A 26,988-nucleotide genomic window follows, 5' to 3' on the forward strand; every position below is an offset into this window, starting at 1 on the left:
GACCCCCGCACTCCCTCTGTGTCCCCCACAGCTGCCAGCACTCCTGCAGCACCCTCGGAGGGCACCGGCCTACACTGGTGCAGAGACCCTAGATCTCATTAAGGCCTGGGGGAAGGAGACCAACCTCCAGGACATCTGCACCAGGAGGAGGAATGTGGATGTCTATGGCCATAGGGCCACCAGCCTGGCTGACAAAGTCCACATGCAGACCCTTGACCAGGTCCGCATGAAAATCAAAGAGCTCCAGCAGGCTTAGAGCAAGGCCAGGGAACGAAGTGCATGCTCTGGACTGGCTCCTCACACCTGCCACTACTATGAACATCTGGATGCCATCTTGGGAGGGTAGCCAGTCACCTCCACCCCAGGACATGCCCAGCCTCAGCCTCCATGAGAGCAGGGCTGTGGATGAGGACAAGCATGAGGAGGAAGCAGAGGAGGACCAGGCCAGTCAGGACACGATGCCCGCCACCCACAGGCTCCTGGCCTGGCTGGGACCCTACCATGCGTGTTTGTCCCTGGGCTGTGGGTGTAACCAGGATCCCCTGGGACATCTGTGCCTCTGCAAGATAGTGCCCACTGTCTAGGCCACAGATGGCCTTGCTCAAAGCACATTGCCATTGTCTGAACCAAGACCTTCGGTTTCAGAGCAGAATTTAGGGCTGATACAATCTTAGGCACCAGGATGGGGATGTGAATGCCATCTCTGGACCCCTCACCTCAGTTGGGGGAAGCCCATGGAGGCAAAGCTAACCACAAAGGGGTTGATGTTGCTCAGAGAGATGACACTCCACAGCAAGATGTTGCTGATGGCTTTGACTACCTGCAGGAGCACAGCCCTGAGCATGGATTTCCCCTGCCACAGGAAGAGTCTGCTTTCTTGGTGCCTTCCCCAGAGTGCTTCCAGGGGCTTTAAATCTGATGCAGACTCCAATCAGTGTGGGTGCACTATTTCAAAATTATTATTTTGGAAGTTAATATTTCAGAATAAATTATTTTGAAATAATTTCCTAGTGTACATGTGCCCTTAGTGTTGTTACTAAAGTGACAGGCTACAGGCTTAAAAGGAAAAATCTCAAAAACTTATGACTGTCAGGGCTGGATTATGTAAGCCAGCCAATTTTCTTCTTAAAATTGGTAGCGCTTATACAAGTATGGAAAGTGATTAGCTGCACACATGCATCTACTGGAAGAATAGGAGTAATTAGGAAGCAGGATGTAATCTTAACTGGGGAAGCACAGAAAAGATGGCAGTGGCAGCAACAGATATGTTTGTAAACAGAAGGGAAAGAAAATTCCCTTAAGATCTGCTACTGCTTCTTCTGAACATGCTGGCCTCTCTGGTACTTGTAGGATCACAGGAGATGGTACATCATGTTCACTGTTAGCAGAAAGGTTACCGAAGCCACGGAGCCTGGAAAACTCTGAATAGAAAGAGAACGGAACTGCTAGGAAGTCTCAGGAGGTAGCCATGTCAGTCTGTAACTTTAAAAACGAGTAGTCCTGCAGCATCTTAGGGTACGTCTACACTGCATCCCTAGGTCAGACTAGGGATACAAATGGAGACGACCAAAGTAGTTAATGAAGCGGGTATTTAAATATCCCGCACTTCATTAACATGAACTCGCCGGCACGCTAGTTCGAATCACAGCTGATTCGAACCAGGAAGTGTGCGCCAAGACGCGTTAGTTCGGACTAAAGCCCTTAGTCCGAACTAACGTTACTCCTCAAAAAATGAGTAACGTTAGTTCAGACTAAAGCCCTTAGTCCAAACTAACGCATCACGGCGCTCACTTCCTGGTTCGAATCAGCTGTGATTTGAACTAGCGCGCTGGCGAGATCATGTTAATGAAGTGCGGGATATTTAAATACCCGCTTCATTAACTACTTCGATCGTCTCCATTTGCATTCCTACTCTGACCTAGGGATGCAGTGTAGACCTACCCTAAGAGACTAACAAATTATATATATCATTAGTTTTCATGAGTACAACCCACTTCTTCATATGAGTTGCTAGGACCTGCTAGGTAAACTAGAACTGAGATAAATGAACTAGGACATGACTCTGGCATCAGTGTGATCTGGTAGAATGATCCATGGGGTTGGGAGCTATAACTACTACTGAATTGCTGTCTGTTTCCCTACTTGGAAAGTGGAGATAATTGATACACATGCTTTGTGACACATATAGCTAACATTCATGCAAGCCTATGGAACTTTCGGATGCTACAGAACACTCAATATTCTTGCATCGCTTTGCCTTAACGTATAAACAAACAAACAAAAGGCTCCTCTGAAACTAGAGGTATCTAAAGTCTAACCTAGTACTCTGAAATGCTACTACACAGATATTTCCTCATTCTGGAATTGCAGGAGGTGGACAATAGTGATCCGATACAGGATTCTATGCCAGCAAACCCCCAACAAAAAGCAACTGTTCTTAGAATCATAGAGCTGGAAGAGACCTCAGGAGGTCATCAAGTCCAGCCCCCTGTCCAAAGCAGGACCAATCCCAATTAAATCAACCCAGCCAGGGCTTTGTCAAGTTGAGACTTAAAAACCTCTAGTGATGGAGATTCCACCACCTCCCTAGGTAACCCATTCCAGTACTTCACTACTCTCCTGGTGAAATAGTTTTTCCTAATATCCAACCTAGACCTCCCACACTGTAACTTGAGCCCATTGCTCCTTGTTCTGCCATCTGTCACTACTGAGAACAGCCGTTCTCCTACCTCTTTGGAACCTCTCTTCAGGAAGTTGAAGGCTGCTATCAAATCCTCCCTCACTCTTTGCTTCTGCAGACTAAAACCCAAATCCCTCAGCCTCTCCTCATAGGTCATGTGCTCCAGCCACCTAATCATTTTGGTTGCCCTCAGCTGGACCCTCTCCAATGCATCCACATCCTTTCTATAGTTGGGGGCCCAGAACTGGACACAGTATTCCAGATATGGCCTTGCCAGAGCCGAATAAAGGGGAATAATTACTTCTCTAGATCTGCTGGTAACGCTCCTCCTAATGCAACCTAATATACCATTAGCCTTCTTGGCTACAAGGGCACACTGTTGACTCATATCCAGCTTCTCATGCACTGTAATCCCCAGGTCCTTTTCTGCAGAACTGCTACTTAGCCAGTTGGTCCCCAGCCTATAATAATGCTTGGGAGTCTTCCGTCCCAAGTCTATGTCTAGACTACATTCCTCTGTCAAAAGAGGAATGTAAAAAAAGGCAATTGAAAGTGCAAATGAAGCACAGATTTAAATATCCCATGCTTCATTTGCATATTCACATCCAAGCACTTTTTCAAAAAAGGGTTTTTCGAAAGTGAAAGCGCAGTCTAGACAGGGTTTTTTTCAAAAGAACTTGTACTCCTGAAAAAATGAAGAGCACAGGTTCTTTCGAAAAAGGTTTTTTTCCTCCTTCAGGGAAGGAGAGGGGGGGAAAAGGGAGGGCGGATGGGAAACAAGGAGCAGAGGGTATGAAAATATCAAAGGTAAAAACAAGTAGGCAGAACTGGAAATCTATAAACACCTGAATAGTTAAAAAGAAGCAGATAAGGATCAAAGGACAGCAATAGATAGGAAGGGTACTAACCGAGAATCTACACAGACAAAGAGCTGACTACTTGTTTTTACCTTTGATATTTTCATACCCTCTGCTCCTTGTTTCTCATCTTCCTCCCTTCCCCCCCCCCTCCTTTCCCTCTCTCCCCTCTCTTCTATTTATTTTGGGTCTGTACATCCTAAACTCAAAACTCCAGTCATCTGAAGAAGTGGGCTGTACCCACGAAAGCTCATAGAATCATAGAATCATAGAATAATAGGACTGGAAGGGACCTCGAGAGGTCATCGAGTCCAGCCCCCCGCCCTCAAGGCAGGATCAAGCTCCGTCTACACCATCCCTGACAGATGTCTATCTAACCTGTTCTTAAATATCTCCAGAGAGGGAGATTCCACCACCTCCCTTGGCAATTTATTCCAATATTTGACCACCCTGACAGTTAGGAATTTTTTCCTAATGTCCAATCTAAACCTCCCCTGCTGCACTTTAAGCCCATTACTCCTTGTCCTGTCCTCAGAAACCAAGAGGAACAAATTTTCGCCTTCCTCCTTGTGACACCCTTTTAGACATTTGAAAACCGCTATCATGTCCCCCCTTAATCTTCTTTTTTCCAAACTAAACAAGCCCAGTTCATGAAGCCTGGCTTCATAGGTCATGTTCTCTAAACCTTTAATCATTCTTGTCGCTCTTCTCTGTACCCTTTCCAATTTCTCCACATCTTTCTTGAAATGTGGCGCCCAGAACTGGACACAGTACTCCAGCTGAGGCCTAACTAGTGCAGAATAGAGCGGCAGAATGACTTCACGAGTTTTGCTTACAACACACCTGTTGATACAACCTAGAATCATATTTGCTTTTTTTGCAACAGCATCACACTGTTGACTCATATTCAACTTGTGGTCCACTATGACCCCTAGATCCCTTTCCGCCATGCTCCTTCCTAGACAGTCGCTTCCCATCTTGTATGTATGGAACTGATTGTTCCTTCCTAAGTGGAGCACTTTGCATTTCTCTTTATTAAACCTCATCCTGTTTACCTCTGACCATTTCTCTAACTTGCTAAGGTCATTTTGAATTATGTCCCTATCCCCCAAAGAAGTCGCAACCCCACCCAGTTTGGTATCATCTGCAAACTTAATAAGAGTACTCTCTATCCCAATATCTACATCATTGATGAAGATATTGAATAGTACAGGTCCCAAAACAGACCCTTGAGGAACTCCACTTGTTATCCCTTTCCAGCAGGATTTAGAACCGTTAACAACAACTCTCTGACTACGGTTATCCAGCCAATTATGCACCCACCTTATCGTGGCCCTATCTAAGTTATATTTGCCTAGTTTATCAATAAGAATATCATGCGAGACCGTATCAAATGCCTTACTAAAGTCTAGGTATATGACATCCACCGCTTCTCCCTTATCCACAAGGCTCGTTATCTTTTCAAAGAAAGCTATCAGATTAGTTTGGCATGACTTGTTCTTCACAAACCCATGCTGGCTATTCCCTATCACTTTATTACTTTCCAAGTGTTTGCATACGATTTCCTTAATTACCTGCTCCATTATCTTCCCTGGGACAGACGTTAAACTGACCGGTCTATAATTTCCTGGGTTGTTCTTATTCCCCTTTTTATAGATGGGCACAATATTTGCCCTTTTCCAGTCTTCTGGAATCTCCCCTGTCTGCCATGATTTTTCAAAGATCATAGCTAAAGGCTCAGATACCTCCTCTATCAGCTCCTTGAGTATCCTGGGATGCATTTCATCAGGACCTGGTGACTTGCTGACATCTAACTTTCCTAAGTGATTTTTAACTTGTTCTTTGTGTATCCTATCTTCTAAACTTACCCTCTCTCTGCTTGTATTCACTACGTTAGGCACACCTCCAGACTTCTCGGTGAAGACCGAAACAAAGAAGTCATTGAGCATCTCTGCCATTTCCAAGTTCCCTGTTACTGCTTCTCCCTCCTCGCTAAGCAGTGGGCCTACCCTGTCCTTGGTCTTCCTCTTGCTTTTAATGTATTTATAAAAGGTCTTCTTGTTTCCCTTTATGCCTGTAGCTAGTTTGATCTCATTTTGTGCCTTTGCCTTTCTAATCTTGCCCCTGCATTCCCGTGTTGCTTGCCTATATTCATCCTTTGTTAGTTGTCCTAGTTTCCATTTTTTATATGACTCCTTTTTTATTTTGAGATCATGCAAGATCTCCTTGTTAAGCCAAGCTGGTCTTTTGCCATATTTTCTATCTTTCCTACACAACGGAATTGTTTGCTTTTGGGCCCTTAACAACGTCCCTTTGAAATACTTCCAACTCTCCTCAGTTGTTTTTCCCTTCAGTCTTGCTTCCCATGGGACCTTACCTACAAGTTCTCTGAGCTTATCAAAATCTGCCTTCCTGAAATCCATAACCTCAATTGTGGTGGTCTCCCTTCTACCTTTCCTTAAGATCATGAACTCTATTATTTCGTGATCACTGTCCCCTATACTGTCTTCCACTTTCAAGTTCTCAACTAGTTCCTCCCTATTTGTTAAAACCAAATCCAGAACAGCTTCTCCTCTGGTAGCTTTTTCAACCTTCTGAAACAGAAAGTTGTCTCCAATGCAGTCCAGAAACTTATTGGATAGCCTGTGCCTCGCTGTGTTAGTTTCCCAACATATGTCTGGATAGTTGAAGTCCCCCATCACCACCAAATCTTGGGCTTTGGATAGTTTTGTTAATTGTTTAAAAAAGGCCTCATCCACCTCTTCCACCTGGCTAGGTGGCCTGTAGTAGACTCCTAGCATGATATCACCCTCGTTTTTTACCCCTTTTAGCTTAACCCAGAGACTCTCTACACAGCTATCTCCTACGTTCATCTCCACTTCAGTCCAAGTGTGTACATTTTTAATATACAAGGCAACCCCTCCTCCCTTTTTTCCCTGTCTGTCCTTCCTGAGCAAGCCGTACCCTTCCATACCAATATTCCAATCATGCATCCCATCCCACCAGGATACCATCTATATGTTTTGTTAGTCAATAATGTGCTACCAGACCATTTGTTGTTGTTTTTTAAGTTTATCCTGTACAGACTAACTTGGCTACCCCCCTGAAGCTTCTTATATAATTGTAAATCTTTTATTTACAATTCCGCTGGCGGTCAATGGATTGTGACATCTGATCCAGCGTGGGTCACTATGTTTGTTGTCACTGGAGAGCTAGCAGTGGGATTCTCCCAAGTACACAACATATCTCAACATCAACAATATAGCAAAATCTCATGACTTCATATTCTAACTATTTTTCAAATAGATGTTATTAAGGGCAAAAGAGGAAACTATCCCACTGTGTAGGAAAGATGGAAAGTATAGCAAGAGACCACACTGGCTTAACCAAGAGATTTTCAGTGATCTGAAGCTCAAAGAAGAGTTGTACAAAAAGCATAAACCAGGTCAAAGTATGAATATAAGCAAATGACACAAGTAAGTAGGGGCAAAATTAGAAAGGCCGGGGCATAAAATTAGATTAAAGAAAACATCTGACAAATACATCAGCAGCAAGAGGAAGACCAAGGACAGGCTAGGGCTGTTCGTCAGTGCGGAAGGGGAGGGAAGACAACAGAAAATGTGGAAATGGCAGAAGCGTAAAGTGATTTTTTTTTCACCCCAAAGGTTGGTAGCAACTGGGGATGTAAAATCCCATTTAATCAATTAACCTGTTAAACGTTGCTTTTAATCGGTTAACCACTTACTCAGGATTCCATAGGCAGGGGGTCCGGCCAGGCTAAAGAGTACTCCCACACACACTGTCCCAGCATGGTGTGGGGCTACTCCAGCCCATCTGGGCCCACTGTGCCATGAGCTGCTCTGTCAAGGCTGGGCCAAGCCTATCATAGGCAGGGAGCTGATGTTCCGGCCAGTCCAGGTGTAGCCAGACAGGAACCCCCTTGTAACATCCATTTTTGCTTGCCTGGAGCATACAGGGCACACAGAGCAGAAGGCCCAGGCTGTGTGACCGTGAATGGCTGTAAACAGAGATACGCCAATTGCTGACCAAGAGGCTGCCAAGGAGTGCCCTTGACTCAAACCCATATTGATACGAACACACATCCATCCGCGGGGGGAGGAATCTCTCGCCCAGTAAAAAAATGTCTAGTGCTCACAATTTAGTTATCTCTCTTGCAAGTGTAAATTAACTTGAAACTTGCTTGTAAGAACTGGCGCCACAAAACGGACCAGTAGAATTCGGCATCTTAGATAAGAAAGAGAATACGGGCCCCCAGGGGTATAAAGATAGGTCCAGCAGCGCATTTTCTCTGAGTGTCAATCTACCATCTATCTGCTGGTCGGGTTAGGTGTTTGATCTCCCGAGGTTCCAAGGGGACGCCCACCTCGTATTCGTCTTTCCTAGGAATTGAGAGACCGGCCCTGGCCTGACACGCTGGAGTCGAGAGGCACAGAAAGGGGTAAAAATTGTACCTGGATGTGGTCCTTTGTGTAAGTATATATATACATAGACTTAGAGCTCTTTAAAGATTAAGCTGTCACTTGGTACCATTATTTCTATTTTCTATCTTTATTTTCTTTGTAACCATTTTTAAAATCTGTATTTGTTAGCATTTAAGAAATAGAGCAATAGCCATTGTAACCATATGCTTTTATAAGTCTTTTAATAAACCTGTAACTGTTTAAGCTTTAACCTGACTCCTTCAGTTGCTGTAACAGAACCAAGCACAATTTAAAAGAACTTCAGCCGGTCATAAAAGGGACAGACATAAGGAGAGCTTGGGCGTTTGGATCTGTGTCACTCCCAGGTGACAAGATCCGTTGGGGCACCTTTCCAGCCTTTCCCAGGCTGCCCGCTGCGAAGGAACCCCTGTGTTCTAGCAGTTAAAATCTAAGGTGTAATAAGCTCTTTCTATATAACGGGGCGTCTGTTGGCCTGCTGGCCACCCTCTGCGACGGGACCCCGGTCCTAGCAGTAAAGACACGGACGTTAAACCTTTTCTCAGAAGCATACACACACACACTGCCCTGACCGTCGGCTGACAGAATTGGCGTAGTCGGCAGGATTGTGCTATTGGTTCAAATACAGCAGCATGAAGCCAGTCACGATTGACATGGATTTTAACTGTATAGAAAAGGAGTTTGCCCGAGAGGGATGGGGCAACCCTAAGTGGGATAAAGAGATGTTAAGGAAAGGCGCTTGCATCTGGCTGTTAAAGGGTGTGTGGCAAGCAGCCTGCTCTAGCTACTGGAACTTAGAAACAGAGCTGATAAAGGTGCAGAGAGAGAGATACGAACTCTGGGAGCAATGCCAGAACCTGGATACCCGGGTGTGAACCCTAAATAAGGACATGGAGCACCTTCAGGAACGGCTCCTCCTGAGGCTAGAGAGGGGAAGGAGAAAGTAATTAATGGAGAAAAATGAGCTTTTGGAGCTGGCTTTAAAACTTTGCTGGCTCAAACCCCCGCTCTCCCGCCTTCCACTGTAACCAAGATAATACAGTACCGCATTCCAGCCGAAGCTATGGCTCCGGTCTGTGAACTAATTAAAGATCTGGAAAAACGGGGAATCTTAATTTGTACCTACTCCCCGTATAATTTGCTCAGGAAGCATGCTCGCTGGAAATGAGTCCCCCCCCCCCCATGAGGAAGCTCTGAGAGACAGCTGATAATGAGATACGCACTTATCAGTCTATGGGTCCGATTCACCTGAATGCCCCATTTCATTTGTACCTTACTGTGGGAAACACAGAGATGTCCTATGCCTTATGGCAAGAAGGAGAAACTGTACCCCGCCGCCCCATACAGTTTGGCTCGAAGTTATGGCAGAGGTCACAGTTAAATTACACGCTTTATGAAAAGTGCTTTTGACAGCCTACACAGCACTAAGGGAAACAGAAGAGCTAACCCAAGCTCAAGCCATAACACTTCACACTCCTCTCCCAATCATTAAGCCCATATTGGAAGGAAAGGAGTTGCCACCGGGAATAGCCCAAAAGAAAATGACTGTCCAAAGAATGAGCTCTATATACTGTCACTTTATTTTGTAGGTTTTAAATGAACTAGTTTTATTTTGTTTTGGATTATGTCCTCTTGCTTAAAATTGCAAACAGACAATGCACAAATTGGTTAGTGCTTCTGTTAGGCATTCAACTTTTAAGGTTAAATTTGCTCTCTAAGAAAACCAAGTTATTGTTTTAAGAAATTCAAACTCTGAAACTTCATTGTGTCTATGTTCAAGGCTGAGTTGATAACACTTTTAGCTTGCTCTCAGATCCAAGGTTGTAAGTGGGTGCAGACTGCCTGTCTGTTCTGAAGAGGTTTGAAACCAACTGTCCCTCATAAGTAAGCCTGTAACATTGTACATATGATTCTTTTCAGGAAAATAAAAGCTTTTTGCTTGCAGGAACAGTAACTGGCCAACCAACACTTTGTGCTAAGGAAAAGCACTATAGCTTTACACATTAAGCCTGATCTGTGGTACAAGAAGGAAACTGAGGCATGCCACTGTTGGGGAAGGCTAGCAACTCTAGAGGTAATTCGAGGGAGTGGAAGGTCACGAGTACCGATGAAGCGCCCTTGTTCTCGTAAAGTTATAGCTCACTCGCCCATGGAAGTGGTAAAGAACTAGCTGTAACCGATTCCCCTAGCAGATCTTAGGCAGTATTTTAAGTTATAATAGACCACCCCGACGGGGGTAGAAATGTTTTCTTGTCTTTCAGATCATCAGAAAGCGCTGGTGCCAGCTGAAGAAAAACAACAAACAACAACGACAAAAAACCATAGTTCTGTGTCATGACACAATAAGTTTGTGTTCTGTCCAAGTTTGTCTTGTGTGTCTTAATTGTAACACGTATTGCAAAAATATTGTTGTGTGTAAGATATTGTTTTAATGAAAGGATACTCTGAGTAAAGCAGAAGCATGAATTTAAACCAACAAAATTAATAATTGGGCCCAATCAATTGGCAACTGTAAACTTAGTCAATTGGCAACTTTAAAATTCAGTGAAAGGATAATAGTTTGGAAATTGTTTAGGCTAGGAGAATGTTAACAATGTCTCCACAGGTGAATAAAGAAGAAACTGGAAAGAAGCAAGGAGTGCATCACGTGAACAGAAAGACTGGGAGTGGGGTAACAGCCCTCTCCCCCACCAGATTAGTTTTGCTTTAATAGCTCTAAAGCGCCAGAGATAATAAGAAATCTATAAGAAACAACACAGGCAAGTGGGACATCAGCATATTTAAGTAAAGATGCCCACAACAATGAGGAAACTAGTAACCTCACCATTGCAATAACAGCTACTTGCCCTGCTACTCACTGGTGCCTGATGCCTTAAAAGGCCTCAAGAATTATAGAATTGCATGGGTTAACAATTAAATATCTGTGAACTATGCTTGGTCCTATAAGAGAAACAGTGACTCTAGTCAACGTAACCTCCTTCAAGTCACATACATAGAACAAATACACGCTAATAGCAATGAGAATACACGGCCTTGGGCCGCCCCTCATTCACACAGAATCATTTTGTTTATTGTAACAACATGAACACTACGAGGACAAAGAATACACAGTCCTCTGAGTTAAAGTTTGTGTAGAATTTTGTGGGAAAGAAGCTAAACACTGACATCAGGCCACTGAAGTTGGACCTACTGACTCCCACTGGGGCTTACCACTTAAAGCCCAGACAAAGGTAACCCCTTAGGCATGGCTGTTATTTGTTAAACAATGGCCATTGCTAACTTGCTTTTATTTAGATATTATTAACCAGGTTCTTAAGGACAAAATAGAGCCTCCCAATTGTGCATCATGTCCTGAACAGACCTGTCCCAGAACTAGGACAACTGTCACTGGTCCTTACCTTGGTGATGTTCCACACTGGTATAGACCAGCTGTGTGCTAGACTGGCTAATCAAATTGGCAAGTGCCTAATTAGGCAACGACGGGGCTTAACAGATACAATCGCAGATTAGTTTGAGCCTGGAAACTCTGTCAGCAACACTTATGCCATAGCCCAGAAATTGTATAGAATACAGGCTGGTAGATGCAGTAATATCCAGTGCCTGTAAAGGCCTACACACCAGCCAAGCCAACCAAGTGATCCTAGATAGTTTGAAGGATCTGTCCAGCTCTGTGTCCACTTCACTAGATCTAACCAGATATTTGGACCAGAGACTGATTAGATTGTTAATTAATGGAACTAAATTAAATTAAGAGGCCAGTATTGAAAAATAAGATAGCTTTGACCACCCAGCCCTGATGGTGGTGAGTCCCCATCTCCCCCGTGCCTACCCATGGGAGTGGGGAAGTAAAGAATCCATGAGGACCCAAAGGCCCACAGATGGCAAATGGGAAAACAGATTAGATACTGTGGTGCAAAGATTAAACAATCGGCAGACCCCTACGGGCAGCCCGATCAGTAAGAGATTTCTTCCCTACAGGGAGAACCTCTCCTAGCCACACTGTGCCACTCAAAGATTCTAAATAGGCACCTGAAGACACTGTAGTAATCAAACACCCCAGTTTAAGAATGCAAACCTACGTACTGCACTCCTACAAAGGAAAAGGAGTCTAGACCACTGCAGACGCTGGGCTAACACCAATAACCATTACTGAGGCTTGGATTGTATCCAAGACCGGCGAACTTTTTTGTTTTATTACAGGAAACTGAGGCAATGGCCCTGAACAGTGCTCCAGTGGGATGTATCCCTCCCAGCGCTGGTGTGGATCCAGGAAACCATCATGAACTTTTTGTATATATACGGCTTGCTGTTGCAGTGCTTGCAATCGCTGTTGTTATAGACTGAACTATAGAAAAAGAAACCTAAGCTGAAGCAAGACATGGTACTCCAACTCGCCATAGTCTTCTTCCTCATCCCAACTGCTACTGCTGTACCAGAACACCTTACTTAACTCCTCTACTGGACTGAGAATCGAGTTTGTCCCTCTCAGCCCAAAACAACTGATGGAACAAGAGTGACATCTTCCAATGGAGACCAGTATGGTTCGATAACAGCGACCACCGCAATCCTCAAAATAACTTTGAGGGGAGGCAAAGGAAGTGGCAATAGATAGTATAGGGTAAGACATGCTGTAACTAAGAATGTAAACATCTCATGGCTAAATTGTTTAGCCCAAGAGCTAGAATTTTCCCTAACTCCATTTTTTTTACACTCTGTTATAACCACTGCTCTAACCACTGTAATTTTTGTAATCATTTTCTGCATAGCTCTATGTATTGTGCAATGCCTAGTTAAAGCAGCTACCTTTTTTGTGCACATTCGATATACAGCACTAGGAAAGGACCCTAGCCAATTCCTAGATCCTGAACCTTCTATTCCGGCCATCGGGCACTTCTAGATTCCCCCAAGGTGGGCAAGAGGTGCTGGTATCACCGCCATCTTGTATCCTGGGATGTGGTGTGTCGTATCAGGGGGTGGAATGTAGCCAGACAGGAACCCCCTTGTAACATCCATTTTTGCTTGCCTGGAGCATACAGGGCACACAGAGCAGAAGGCCCAGGCTGTGTGACCGTGAATGGCTGTAAACAGAGATACGCCAATTGCTGACCAAGAGGCTGCCAAGGAGTGCCCTTGACTCAAACCCATATTGATACGAACACACATCCATCCGCGGGGGGAGGAATCTCTCGCCCAGTAAAAAAATGTCTAGTGCTCACAATTTAGTTATCTCTCTTGCAAGTGTAAATTAACTTGAAACTTGCTTGTAAGAACTGGCGCCACAAAACGGACCAGTAGAATTCGGCATCTTAGATAAGAAAGAGAATACGGGCCCCCAGGGGTATAAAGATAGGTCCAGCAGCGCATTTTCTCTGAGTGTCAATCTACCATCTATCTGCTGGTCGGGTTAGGTGTTTGATCTCCCGAGGTTCCAAGGGGACGCCCACCTCGTATTCGTCTTTCCTAGGAATTGAGAGACCGGCCCTGGCCTGACACGCTGGAGTCGAGAGGCACAGAAAGGGGTAAAAATTGTACCTGGATGTGGTCCTTTGTGTAAGTATATATATACATAGACTTAGAGCTCTTTAAAGATTAAGCTGTCACTTGGTACCATTATTTCTATTTTCTATCTTTATTTTCTTTGTAACCATTTTTAAAATCTGTATTTGTTAGCATTTAAGAAATAGAGCAATAGCCATTGTAACCATATGCTTTTATAAGTCTTTTAATAAACCTGTAACTGTTTAAGCTTTAACCTGACTCCTTCAGTTGCTGTAACAGAACCAAGCACAATTTAAAAGAACTTCAGCCGGTCATAAAAGGGACAGACATAAGGAGAGCTTGGGCGTTTGGATCTGTGTCACTCCCAGGTGACAAGATCCGTTGGGGCACCTTTCCAGCCTTTCCCAGGCTGCCCGCTGCGAAGGAACCCCTGTGTTCTAGCAGTTAAAATCTAAGGTGTAATAAGCTCTTTCTATATAACGGGGCGTCTGTTGGCCTGCTGGCCACCCTCTGCGACGGGACCCCGGTCCTAGCAGTAAAGACACGGACGTTAAACCTTTTCTCAGAAGCATACACACACACACTGCCCTGACCGTCGGCTGACACCAGGCCACCAGTTAACTGGTTACCTTACTGGGTGATGCTTACCTGTTAACTGGTTACTTCCCTAATAGCAACTGGATGTCTAACATAGTGACTAGTGAATGCCAGTAAAAATGAAGTAGGATCAGAGGTTAAAATCAGGAAAGCACAAATTAAAAATTACTTAGACAAGTTAGATGTGTTCAAGTCACCAGGGTCGATCAAAATGCAATACTTTAGGAGCTACTGAGGAGATATCTGAGCTATTCACAATTACCAGTGAAAAATCAGAAAAGATGGGAAAGATTTCAAAAGGACTAGTACAGGGCAAATTTAGTTCCAATGTATAAAAAGGGAAAGACAGACAACCCGGGAAGTTGCAAACCAGTGAGTTTATCTTCAGTATCAGGAAAGATAATGGAGCAATTAAGCAATCAATTTGCAATCAGCTAGATCAGGAATGGGGAACCTTTTTTGGGTTGGGGTCACTAAGCCACAGAAAATAAGTTGTGGACCACTGTAAATGCGTCTATCGGGCGCCCCATTGGCACCTTACCACCCCCTCCCCCACTCCTGAGCTTCCTTCACCCCTTTTTGTGGGCCCTCCAGCGTCTGAGTCTGTCTTAACCGAGGTTCATAGGCCCTCCCTTAGTTTGGGGCTTCACTGGCCCCCGAGGCGGGGCCAACCTCGTTCCAAGCATGGGAAGAGGGGGGGTCCGGGCTCGCCCCCTATCACGGACCCCTGCCCAGGGCCCTGAGGACACAAACGCCTATGCCGTCTGGTCCAGCTGGCGAGGTGTCCGCCATAACTCACCAGCCCACAGGCTCCCTTTGCCCGCCCTGGGCTACTTCCTCACTCCGCAGTCAACACTTCCCCTTGCAGCTGGGCTCACCTCCTCACTTTGGGTCCCATCCGTGGCTGCTCCTCAGCGTGGGGCTGCTCCCTCCGAGCTCCCCCCTTCCCCGGCATCTCCCAGGGTTTAAATCCCCACGCCGGTTCCCAGCCCACGGGGCCCCTCCCCTTCCGGCGGGGCCATGCTTCTGGGCCAGTGGCGGGGCTGTGCGCTGATGTCACCCCGTTGTGCCGACGTCTGGACTCCCAGCCGTACCCAGGCGTCCTGCTGGGGCGGCCGCCTGTAAACAAGCGGCTCACCATCGGTAGGCCGACTCCGGCACCGCTCAGCTCGTGGGTTGCGTCGCGCCCAGCGTCGCTACTCTGCCTCCTGCCCCGAGAGCCGCCAGAAGAGCGGCCACCGGTGGGACCGGATTGCGGGGCGCCTTTGCCCCATCACAACCATACACAAGTGAGAAGCAAAAAGTCTTAAAAAAAACCAACCCTCACTGGCTTGGCCCCCAAGTGAGAGGAAGAAGAAAAAACCTCAGAGATGTGTCCCCCTAACCAAGAAGCAGGGAAAAAAGACATTCACTTCACTTCCCTCAAGTTCCAGCCCCATGGTGGGAGAGGGGTGAGGCACTGAGGCTTAGGGTGGATTAATTTCTGGGAGCCCAGAGCTAGTAGATTTTGTGGAGCTAAAAATGAGAGATCCAGTGTGTGGGAGAGGGCTGCTGGGAAACAGGCTGGGTATAGGGATGTGGTGTCTGTGTGGGAGGTAGAGTACAGGAATGGGCAGGGGTGGGGGGGAGTCTGGGCAAGAGGTAGGTACAATAGTAGGCTGGGGGTCTGGTTTTGATGGGTGGGAAAGGATGGAAAAGTGCAGAGTATTGGGGTGCCTACCTGGTACAGCTCCTGGACGGGTCGCAGGTGTATCTGCACACAAGCACTCCCTGCAGGCACTGCCCCCCACCACTCCCATTGGCTGCAATTCCTGGCCAATGAGAGCAACAGGGAATGGTACCCTCAGGGAGTGCTTCCTTGCAGCATGCAAAGCCACTTCTTCTGCCAGGTAGAGCATGTTTGCCATATTCAGCCCTAGTCTGCCTTGATTGGGCCCACGAGTCTCAGGCCTCCTCCCCGCCTAGGAGTGGCGTGTCAGCACTGGTACTCCAGATGGCTGGAACACCAGGGCTGGATGGCCCGTATGACGGATCAAGGGAAGCTGCAGGCCAGATCCAGCCCACGGGCCATAGGTTCACCATCCCTGAACTAGATAAGATAATGAATAATAGTCAAAATGGATTTATCAAGAACAAATCATGTCAAGCCAACCTGACAGCTTTCTTTGATATGGAAACAAGCCTTGTGTAGGGGATGAAAGTGGTTGGTGTGCAATATCTTGACATTAGTAAGGCTTTTGATTCTAGTTTGTACAACCTTCTCATAAACACACTGTGAAATACAATTTAAATGGAGCTATTACAAGATGGGTGCAAAACTGGTTGGAAAATGGTTCCAAGAGAGTAGTTATCTATGGTTCATAGTCATGCTGGGAGGGCATAACAAGTTGGATCCCTCGGGATCAGTTCTGGGTCTAGTTCTATTCAATATCTTCATCAGTGATTTATATAATGGTGCAGAGAGTGCATTTATAACGTTTGTTGATGATACCAAGATAGGAGAGGTTGCAAGTGCTTTGGAGGACAGGATTAAAATTCAAAATTATCTGGAAAAACTGAAGAAATGGTCTGATGTAAATAGGATGCAATTTAATACGGACAAATGGAAAACACTCCACATAGGAAGGAACAAGCAGTTGCACACATGCAAAAATGGGAAATGACTGCGTACTGCAGAAAAAGATCTAGGAGCCATAGTGGGCGACAAGCTAAATATGAACCAACAGTGTGACACTTTCAAAAAAAGCAAAGATGATTCTGAGATGCATTAACAGAAGTGTTGTAAGCAAGACAAGAGAAGTCATTCTCACACTCTACTTAACACTGATTAGCCTTCAACTAGAAAATTGTGTCCAGTTCTGGGCATTGCATTTCAGGAAAGATATGAACAAATTAGAGAAAGTTCAGAGAAGAGCAATAAAAATGATTAAAGATCAAGAAAGCATAACCTGTGAGGGAAGACTGAAAAAAAATTGAGCTTGTTTAGTCTGGAGAAGAAAAAAGACTGAGGAGAAGGGACATAAGTTTTTAAGAACATAAAAGGAAGAGGGAGAAAATTGTTCTCTTTAACCCAGTTTGCAGGGCAGTCCCAGCTGGAGTGATTGTGCAATCCAGCCTGAGACTCCTGGCAAGCAAAGGGGGAAAAATCTATCCATTACTGGACCCCAAAACCTGCCACTTCCCATCATTGCCATGCCCTCTCCCCCCGTGGTGCCCCACCCCCCACATATGTGGCTTTGGGGATCACCGAGGGGCCCTGGTGCCGCATGCCAGCAGCAGTCACCCCCCTACTTCCACTCCCCATGGTGGCAGAACCCTTGGGGAAAACAGAGCACACTGGGCTGGTGCACTGTGGCCAGGACTTTGAGTCTCCTGCTTTAACCTTTGAAGAGACAAGAAGCAATGGTTTTAAATTACAGCAATGATGATTTAGATTATATATTAGGAAAATCTTCCTGTCAGGATGGTTAAGCACTGGAATAAATTGCCTATGGAAGCAATGGAATCTGTATCATTGGAGATTTTTAAGATCAAATTAGAAAAACAATTGTCAGGGATGGTCTAGGTCAGGGCTACTCAACACAAGACCCACAGCGCCTTGAACTGCTTCCCGGGCCGCCTGCCTGCCTCATTGCTGGGGCTCCAGCGGCAGCACCAAGCGGAGCTGTACGGCTTTGAGCCAGTCCACGTGCGCAGAAGCTGCTGGCCAGCAGGGAGGAAGTGCCTCCCCGCAAGCAGAGCCGCGTTGGCACGTGTGTCAGAGCTGCTGGGGATGGGGGGGACCGGGAAAGATGACAAAAGGTGCGGCAGAGCCAAACCACATCAGCACGTACGCAGGAGCTGCTAGGAGTGGCAAGAGGCACGTGGCAAGGCAGTGGCAGAGCTGGGCAATGAGACAGTGAGGCGGTGGCAGAGCCAGCAGCGAGGCCAGGGTGAGAAAGGTCTGTGCTGGGGCTGGGGTTGGGTCTTGGGTAGTAATCAATATAATGGTCTTCTGTTGACATGTGTTTTAATAGTTAAATTGCTGAACTGTCATTGCTCATTAAAAGTGCTGTCATATGGGTGGAACTCGGGTAAATATTTCATTTTATTAACATCAGCAGATCTGACTTCAATCTGGCCTGCGTGTTGTGTAGTCTTGCCTTAATCTTTGTATTCATGCCCGTCAGCATCAAAGAAACTATTTGCATATATTTGCAACCACGCTTAAATTGAGGTCCTCAGCATGTACTGTGAGTATCATTGAGGCCTCTGGGGCTTCCAAAGTTGAGTAGCCTTGGTCTAGGTAATATTTAGTCCTGCCATGAATGCAGGGAACTGTATTAGATGACCGCACAAGGTACCTTTCAGTCTTATGATTTTATGGTATACATATTTTGACAGAACAATGAATTTCAGCAGATCATGACCTTTCATAGGATACCTTACAAGACATACTTTGTATGAAAGATCACAAGTATAGAAAAATGATGAATATGGAGGTTACGGAGTGCTATTTTGAGGTACAGCATGCCACAGTATGTTAAATTCTAAGTGCATGTACAAGTGAGCCAACACAGTCCTCAGCTCCTGGCAGGTTGCTGAAATACAGCCTTTTGTGTCATAAAATATAAACACAGCTATGCTTGTGGTGTATTCCAGATGGCAGTTCATGACAGCAGGAATCTGGGACTGGCAGTATAGGTCCTAAAGAAAGTGAAGAGATTCCCTGATTTATTTGTTGAACGTGGTGCATGTAGTTATGTAACATTGATGGTTTTCCTTTCTGTAAACTGTCCTTTGTAGACAGCTGTCATTTTATGTTCTTTTCCAATGCAACCTGTTGCAGAGGGGCACATATGCTCTGTGCTCACTTATGGAGACTCAATTTTGTTTTCTTCTTTCATTTTTATCCTCAATCAAAAATAAAAGCCATTTGAATTAAAATGTATGGCTGCTCCCTGTTTGTAGAAGTGCACAACATTCAGTGATTCAAAGGTCTTTTTTATGTTTTTTCCCCCAAGTGCAGAGGGAGCCAGACATTCAGAATATAACAGAAAACATAATTAGATTCCCAAATAAGACAAGGCATAGTGAAATATTACAGACATGACCCATCATGTGCTAATGGGCATTCCCCAGAGTTTCCTATTCACTGAGTTGCTTGGCAATACTGTTTCTGAAAGGGGAATAGCAAGGGAATGGAGAAAGTCATTAGGCAAAGGAGAGTGACACTTATTACAGAGGAGGGTAATGCCAGGAATCTTCACATTTCAGAAAGAAGAAAGAGAGGCTCCATGGAGGTAGAGTAGTGACCTATATATACAATGGAGGCACAGGACAGAAAGGCCACCCACAACATTTTGAAGGGTGTAAACACCAAGAGGAATTATTTAGGAAATACAATGAATATATCTAGGCAAAACAGGATGAAATTAGCAAGGGTAATTTAGGCTACTACCAGGTAACACTCACTGTGGAAGGTTTTAGCTTAATCTTGTCTGCGTAAAAAGGATGTTTTTAATTACTGTGCATTTGTTAATACCAACCAGAGACGATTCACCCGCAGTTATTTTTGCAAGATAGACAGGTGAGGTCAGCACTATATCCTCACCTGGGTGGGATTGAATTTGCCTAGTTTATGTCTACACTGCATGGCTATTTCGGGATACCTTTGGTCTACACAAGCTGCCTGATATTTCGAAATATTTTTTAAAATAACGGACGCACTATTTCGCCATCCCGGTAAACCTCGTTGCCTGAGGGTTAAGGGATGGCTTAAAATAGTGCGTTATTTTGAAATCTGACACTGTGTAGATGCACTAAATTTCAAAATAAGCTATTTCGAAATAGATTCAAGATAAGATACGCAATTTGTGTAGAGCAAAATTGCATATCTTTTTTCGAGTTTAGGCACACCCTAAAGTGCCTTGTCTCCACTAGAATTTTACAGCAAGGTCACTAATATAGAATGGACTCAATCGTGATGAAAGTTGGTTGGGGCACTACCAACTTAACAGCCGTTGAAGGTGCAAACAGCTCTTTGTGTAGACTCCTATGTCAGGAAGGATACTATCAAGTAACTTTGATTCTTATCTGTTTCGTTTTAACTACCTAATCTTTAGATACTTACTGATTCCCTCTAGCTCCCTGTCTCCCAGCCCCCTCCCCCCGCTTTTTTTCCCTTTCCCCACCTCTTCCCCTCTCCTATTTATTTCGGGTGTGCACATACTAAACTCATAACTCCGGTCATCTGAAGAAATGGGCTGTGTCCACGAAAGCTCATGATACATCTACATGTTTTGTTAGTCTATAAAGTGCTACCAGACCATTTGTTGTTTTTTTAAAAGAGTATATTAGTTACCTTGCAGTAAAAGCAACCTTGACCTCACAGGTATTATATTAGCACCCTCAAACTCTACACTGGGGAGAGGTCCCATATTCATGTGAGCTCTTATGGCATTCTATTCTCTTCTAGATGGTAGTAAAGCACAAAGTTTGGAGTGCAGTTTTTTTGGCAAGTTGGGAGTTCCTGGCATATGATACTCTTAGTCCAATTACAGAAGTTAGCAACTCTCAGCATTTAAGATAAGAAAGATGAATTAAAGTGCAATCAAAACTAGAAAAAAAAAATCTGAACACTAAGCTTGAACAACCTGGTTACAACAAATGGCCTTAACTGATCACATTGTAAAGAAACAGAAGTGGCGGTGTTTCTTATACTTGATGCAGTAACTAGGCACAGTGGATGGAGTCAGAAGTGTTTTTCATTCTTGACTATATGAGTTGCCATCCAAATCAGAAGGACTTGTAATCATTTGTAGAGATTTTTAAATTAATAGAACTGTAATCTTAATACAGGACAAATTCACCACAGACTCTCTTTCAGTCTCCATTATCCTAACAGATAAACCAATATGAGAAGTACTTCACTAAAAGAAAGCTGGAAACAAAGGGCAGAGTGCAAGAGACAGCACTGATAGCACAGTGGTTCCTTTCATCTCTCTACTGCCAGTTCAAATGCAGTCTAGGTTAATAAGAAGCTGAAAGCCATTACTGGCCAATATAAAAGGAGTTTTTAATTTCAGTCCATTTCCTTATAGAAAGGGGTCCACTTCCTGCAAACCCAGCTGCTTCACTTGATATTTTTGATGGCGGTCTCAAGAAAGAGGTTAAGAACTGTATCAGCACTGGAACTATATTATCTCCACTACTCCCATGGTTGGTCCCTGCAGATGAGAGGCTATAATGCTTGCCTGTGCTCTTCTGGCTTTGTGGACACAGGGGGTACCTCAGGCTGTCTGCACTGCCCCTTTCAGCAGCCTAACTATAAAAAAAAGGCAGGAAAAGAGGTTGGTGGAAAAGGAGAACTGATGCCCCCCGTATATCTTACACAAACTTAAAAATCCCAGAGGTGTAGCTGTGTTACTATGTAACTTGAAAAACAATGAGTAGTCCTGTAGTACCTTAGGGTACATCTAGACTTCAGGCTTTTGTCGACAGAGGCTTTGTCGACAGATACTGTCGAAAAAGCCTCTGTTGACAAAGAGCGTCTTGACTACAGCCAGTTCTGTCGACAAAGCAAGCCACTTTTTCGACAGAGTCTAGACGCTCTCTTTTGAAAAAGCACAGTGTGGATGCAATAGCGCCTTTTCTCAACAGAAGTCTGTCGATAAAAGGTGTTATTCCTTGTAGAATGAGGTTTACCGCCTTCAACAAAACTGCCACGTTCTGTCGACTTACTGTCGACAGAACTTGGTGGTAGTGTAGACGCAGGTATAGTTTTGTCAACTAAAGTTCACTTTTGTCGACAAAACCCAGTAGTCTAGACACACCCATAGGGTATGTCTCGACTACATGCCTCTGTCTCCAGAGGCATGTCAATTAGACTACCCGACATAGTCAATGAAGTCAGGATTTAAATATCCCCAGCTTCATTAAAATAAAAATGGCCACCGCAGCGTGCCGGCTCAAGCTGATTGTTTGCACAGTGTGCAAGTCAAGATGTGGATCGGTCGACAGGGGAAGCCTTTGTCAACCGCTCCCTTATGCCTCGTGAAACTTAAGGCAGCTTAAGGATAATGGCGGTATCGCCTGGGCAACAAGGCTTTGCCACCTCTGGTCTGTGGACCCTGCCGTCCTCAGGCTCAAGTCGGGGCTGTGCTGGTGGAGGGGGCTGCAGATGGCTTTGCTCTAGCAGGGAGGGAGGGGGGGCAGGTGTGACAGACCGGGCCAGATCTGGCCACAGCTGAGGGCATCTGCTCAGGGCGAATTGCTCAAATCCGGGGCTCCTTACAGCCCCCAGACTGGAGACCGTCCCAAATAGGCCACAAACCAGTCCCACAGAGCGCTTCAGCTGCCTGCCTGAAGCCTCATGAACAAAACCCCTCCGACACCCAATATCCGTGCCCCAGATGGCCCGGGCCTCATACACAGGTTAGGGGTTTTAGAGCCCAATCTCACCTTCCCCCAACAAGTTCTGTCCGGTTCCAAGAAACCAGCCCCAGATCCCAGGTCAATTTACCCTCTGGACCTTGCCCACAAGTTCACGCTGAACCAATCCTTTAGAATCTAAAATCTAAAGGTTTATTACTACAAGAAAGAAAAGCATGAGAGTAAGGTTGTTACATGCGTCGAATCTCCCAGTTCTCGATGCAGGCTTGCAGCAGAGATGTTATAACTGCTGGCTTAAAAGTCTTTGATGTACATCCTACGCCAGGATGGGTCCACAGTTCTTTCCGGCTCTTCAATCCCTGTACTGCTGCCTCTGGGATGAAGGGCTGAGCGGAGTACCAAGATGGAGTCAGCCTCATGGCATATTTATACCTCCTTCCTGGTCTCTTCTTGGCTGCAGCAGGTCACCTGGCCCGCGGCCTATCCCTGTGTCCCCTGCTGGTAGCACTTAGATACTAGTCACCATTCTTGAGGTGTGTCCTTGCCCTATAAAGGGCTATTGTTCCATAGAGACTTGCTCATTAGCATGTCCATGGGCAAACATTCCCAGCCCATTGCTCTGCCTCAGACAGAGAATCTTTCAGCATCAACACAGAGTACTTATTTATAACTTCACACACAGACAATACACAGGTATATGAAGAGCATATACAGAATCAGTAGAAAGTAAGATTTTGTTTGACACCTCACATGGCCCCCTTTGTACCCACTTTTGGGGCAAACACTTCCCCATGGGTGCAGCAGTGATCTGGCTGCTCCCCTCAAAGTCCAGTAACGTGACACCCAACACAAAATCGATGCAGGAAGTGATGCCAGTAACATCACTGAGAGCATCATAGGTCTCCCCATGTTTTGGCTCTGTGTCATCACATGTTCTAATCCAATGTTAGAAACAACAGTACAGAGCTGCATGAGTGTATGAGAACCCAGTTTGCCTAAAATAGGCTTCATTATTGCAAGGTCCGTCATAGCGAAAACCACATCCTTGCACTGTCTTAGAATCCCAAAGTAAAACTTGGTAAAACCCCTTGCCTAGCAGAGACAAAGGCCTAGCTGGGTGTGTCTTCCTGGCTCACAATAGCCATGGAATTCTCTCCCTCCCCCCACTCAGTGGGGTAACAATGATAAGCAACCCAGGCCCCCTTCTGATCCACTGCTTCCAGCTTTAATCGCTTCTTCCACATGGAACCAGCTATCAAATTCCCTGACTGATTATGAGTGTCCTCAGTGTCTAGATATGGGAGCTTAACTGCCATCTCCTGCATCCTAGAGAGAGAGTTACCACACAGCTGTTCTGCTCTGCATACTTAGCTACATAGTCCTTCTCCTGAATCTGAGACACTAATTTTCCATTCTCTTCATCCATCTGGGAAGAATCCTGTCCCAAAGACACTGACTTCCCAGCCAACTGGTTGCATATAATCACTTGGTTATCAGACTGCTCCAATTCTCTGGCTGTTCCTGTCTCATTTGGAACAACCCTCAGTTCCTCTGAGACTTCTCCACAACCATCCACACTGGATTTCTCTAAATCCAAGTCAGTAGAGTCACTGCTAACAGACAAATTCTGTCTGTCAGGAACTGAAACAAGTGCCTCACACATCAAGCTGCTGCCCTTTACAGGCAGAGCTTTCTCCTGAATGCCTTCTCCAAGCAAGGCACTGTCACCTGTCTCAGTTACTGCAAACTGCTTGCTGAAAGCCCTGCAAGGACTCTTTTCCCTATGCAACAGTTCACCCTTCTCTGGCCCTGCAGCAGCATTGCCTTGCTGAGCCACAACCAACTCCTCCTGCAATTCCCTTACTCCCTGGGTCATCTCTGGCCCCTCAGGTGGATTCACAGACAATCTCCTCTCAAGCAAACAGACAGACTCATGAGTTATAAGGTCAGAGGCATTTTCCTTCCCTGTGCAACTTCCCCGAAGGCTGCAACCTTCCGCACCGTCATTAGGCACCAGAGTTAACATGTCCTCACTCTCTCCTTGTGTCCTGGCTAAGGGGTCACCCTGATCCCACAGAGTCAATCCCCCATCTTCCAGCAACACACCAGCACCAGGCAAAACCTCAGTGCCACAACTGTCTGATCTCTAGGATTCTGGCAAGACACTACCTGGATCTACCCAAGTCACAGCATCCTTCTTCCCAGCAGACATAAACCTTGGGCCACCCCCTTTCTGGGCCTTAGCTGTATCCAGATCTAACTCTGGGACAACCGCACTGCTCTCAGCTATCACAGACTGTGGGGCACCTTTCTCAGACAAAGGAAGAAACTCTTCCCCACACACAGACAGACAACCAGAGACAGTTTCTCCTTTGTCCCAACATCCCTGGCTAACCTCAGGCATACAGCTATTGACTGAGATAGCTTCCTTCACTGACCCACTGCTACTTCCACCAGCCAATCTGCCAGCTTGCACACACTGTGCTTCTTCCCACAACTCACCTCCAGCTTGTGCCAGTGTAGCTTCACAAGCATCACCAGACAATGAGTCATCACCCTCCAGAACTTTATCTTTTTTCTTAGCTAACACTCCACTCTGGCCAGCCGCTCCAGACTGCCCCACAGAAACAGTAATGAGGTTTACCGCCATCGACAAAACTGCCACGTTCTGTCTACTTACTGTTGACAGAACGCGGCAGTAGTGTAGATGCAGGTTTACTTTTGTCGACAAAACCCTGTAGTCTAGATGTACCCTTAGAGACTAACTATATATATAGTACCATGAGCTTTTGTGGGCAAAACCCACTTCCTCAGATGAGCATGATACTATATATATTTAGTAGTCTCTAAGGGTACATCTACACAGAAGTGTTATTCCGAAACAACATAGTCCGCATCTACACTACAAGCTGTTATAATGTCCAAATAATGTCGAGCTGAAGGACTTACTCCAATTCCTGTAAACTTCATTTTACAAGGTGTAAGGGAAGTCGGAGGAGGAGTGCGCTCAGGCTACGGCCACACTAACATTTTTTGCAGAAGAAAATATGCAAATTGCGCTCATATTTGCATATCTTCTTCCAATTCTTTTTGTGGAAGAGGTTTTGCTGTTATTTGGCCCCAGGTAGATGGGGCCAAATGTTGGGAAAAAACCCTTTCACAAGACCCCTTATTCCCCATAAATTGAGGTTTACAGGGTCTTGCAAAAGAGGGTTTTTTCCGACATTTGGCCCCATCAACATGGGGCCAAGTAACAGCAAAACCTCCTCCACAAAAAGAATCAGAAGAAGATATGCAAATGCAAGCGTGATTTGCATATCTTCTTCCGCAAAAAAACGGCACTGTAGCCGTAGCCTCAGACTTCCTGATATGTAGACAGCTTATTTTGGCTTTTGGCACTATTTCAATTTAAGCTCCTCAATTGAGGTAGCTCAAATTGCCTAGCTTATTTCAGCTTTAGCCCTGCTGCGCTGACGTGCCCCAAGGTGCTACAGGACTAATCATTGTTACAAAATCCCAGTAACTCAGCCTTCAACAAAAAACTCTGGGCTAAATGCTTCTGAAATCATCATCTTCTCTGAATTCTTCTTCCTGTGAATTCCTTAGGGCTCATCTAGACTACGGGGAACGGTTGAAAGAAAATCTTCCGATCGCACTTTCAAAAGCAGAGCTTTTGAAAGTGAATGTAGTTAAGATGCGGCTTTTTTTGGTGAATCCCCCCCCTTTGTCAAAAAGCCACGTAAACCTCCTTTTTTGAGGAAGAGCTCTGCTTTCGAAAGTGCAATCAGAAGAAGATATGCAAATTCCCGCAGAATTTTCATTCCTTCTTTTGACCGTTCTCCGTAGTCTAGATAAGCCCTTAAGGAATTAACAGAAAGCTCCCAAAAGTCCCAATTTTACTCTTGTTTTCTGTTCCCAGCAAGATGAACATAATCACAGCAAAAACTTAAAAACAATGAATAGTCTAGCAGCACCTTAAAGACTAACAAAACATGTAGATGATATCGTGAGCTTTCGTGGGCATAACCCACTTCTTCAGATGAGTGGCGTATTAAAAATTCCAGATCCACTGCAGATACTCCAGTCATCTGAAGAAGTGAGTAGTGCCCACAAAAGCTCATGATATTATCTATATGTTTTGTTAGTCTTTAAGGTACTGCTAGACTATTCATTGTTTGTTAAGTTTTTCCAATTACAGACTAACTCAGCTACCCCTCTGAAACTTATAATCACAGCAGTTTTCAAGGTTTCCTTTCAGGCTGACAGACTCTCAGCTATCTATCTAGCCTGCATTTCACATAGAGACTTTTTGGGGTTTCTTTCCCCCTAAACCAAAAGTGTTTGCTTTATAAAAGGACTTTCCTGTTGCACTGTTCAAAGGAAACAGCCCTGCAATGGATGTTTGCTTTTGTAGGCCTGAATAACTCAGAAAGTTGTATGTATTACAAATCAGTAAAGATCAAGAGCTTGTGGATTAACCACATCTCCATACAATAGGCTGAGATAAAAAGGCAGGATATCA

The sequence above is a fragment of the Pelodiscus sinensis genome, chromosome 4 (genome assembly GCF_049634645.1).
Source record: "Pelodiscus sinensis isolate JC-2024 chromosome 4, ASM4963464v1, whole genome shotgun sequence".
In the NCBI taxonomy this organism is placed as follows: domain Eukaryota; kingdom Metazoa; phylum Chordata; order Testudines; family Trionychidae; genus Pelodiscus; species Pelodiscus sinensis.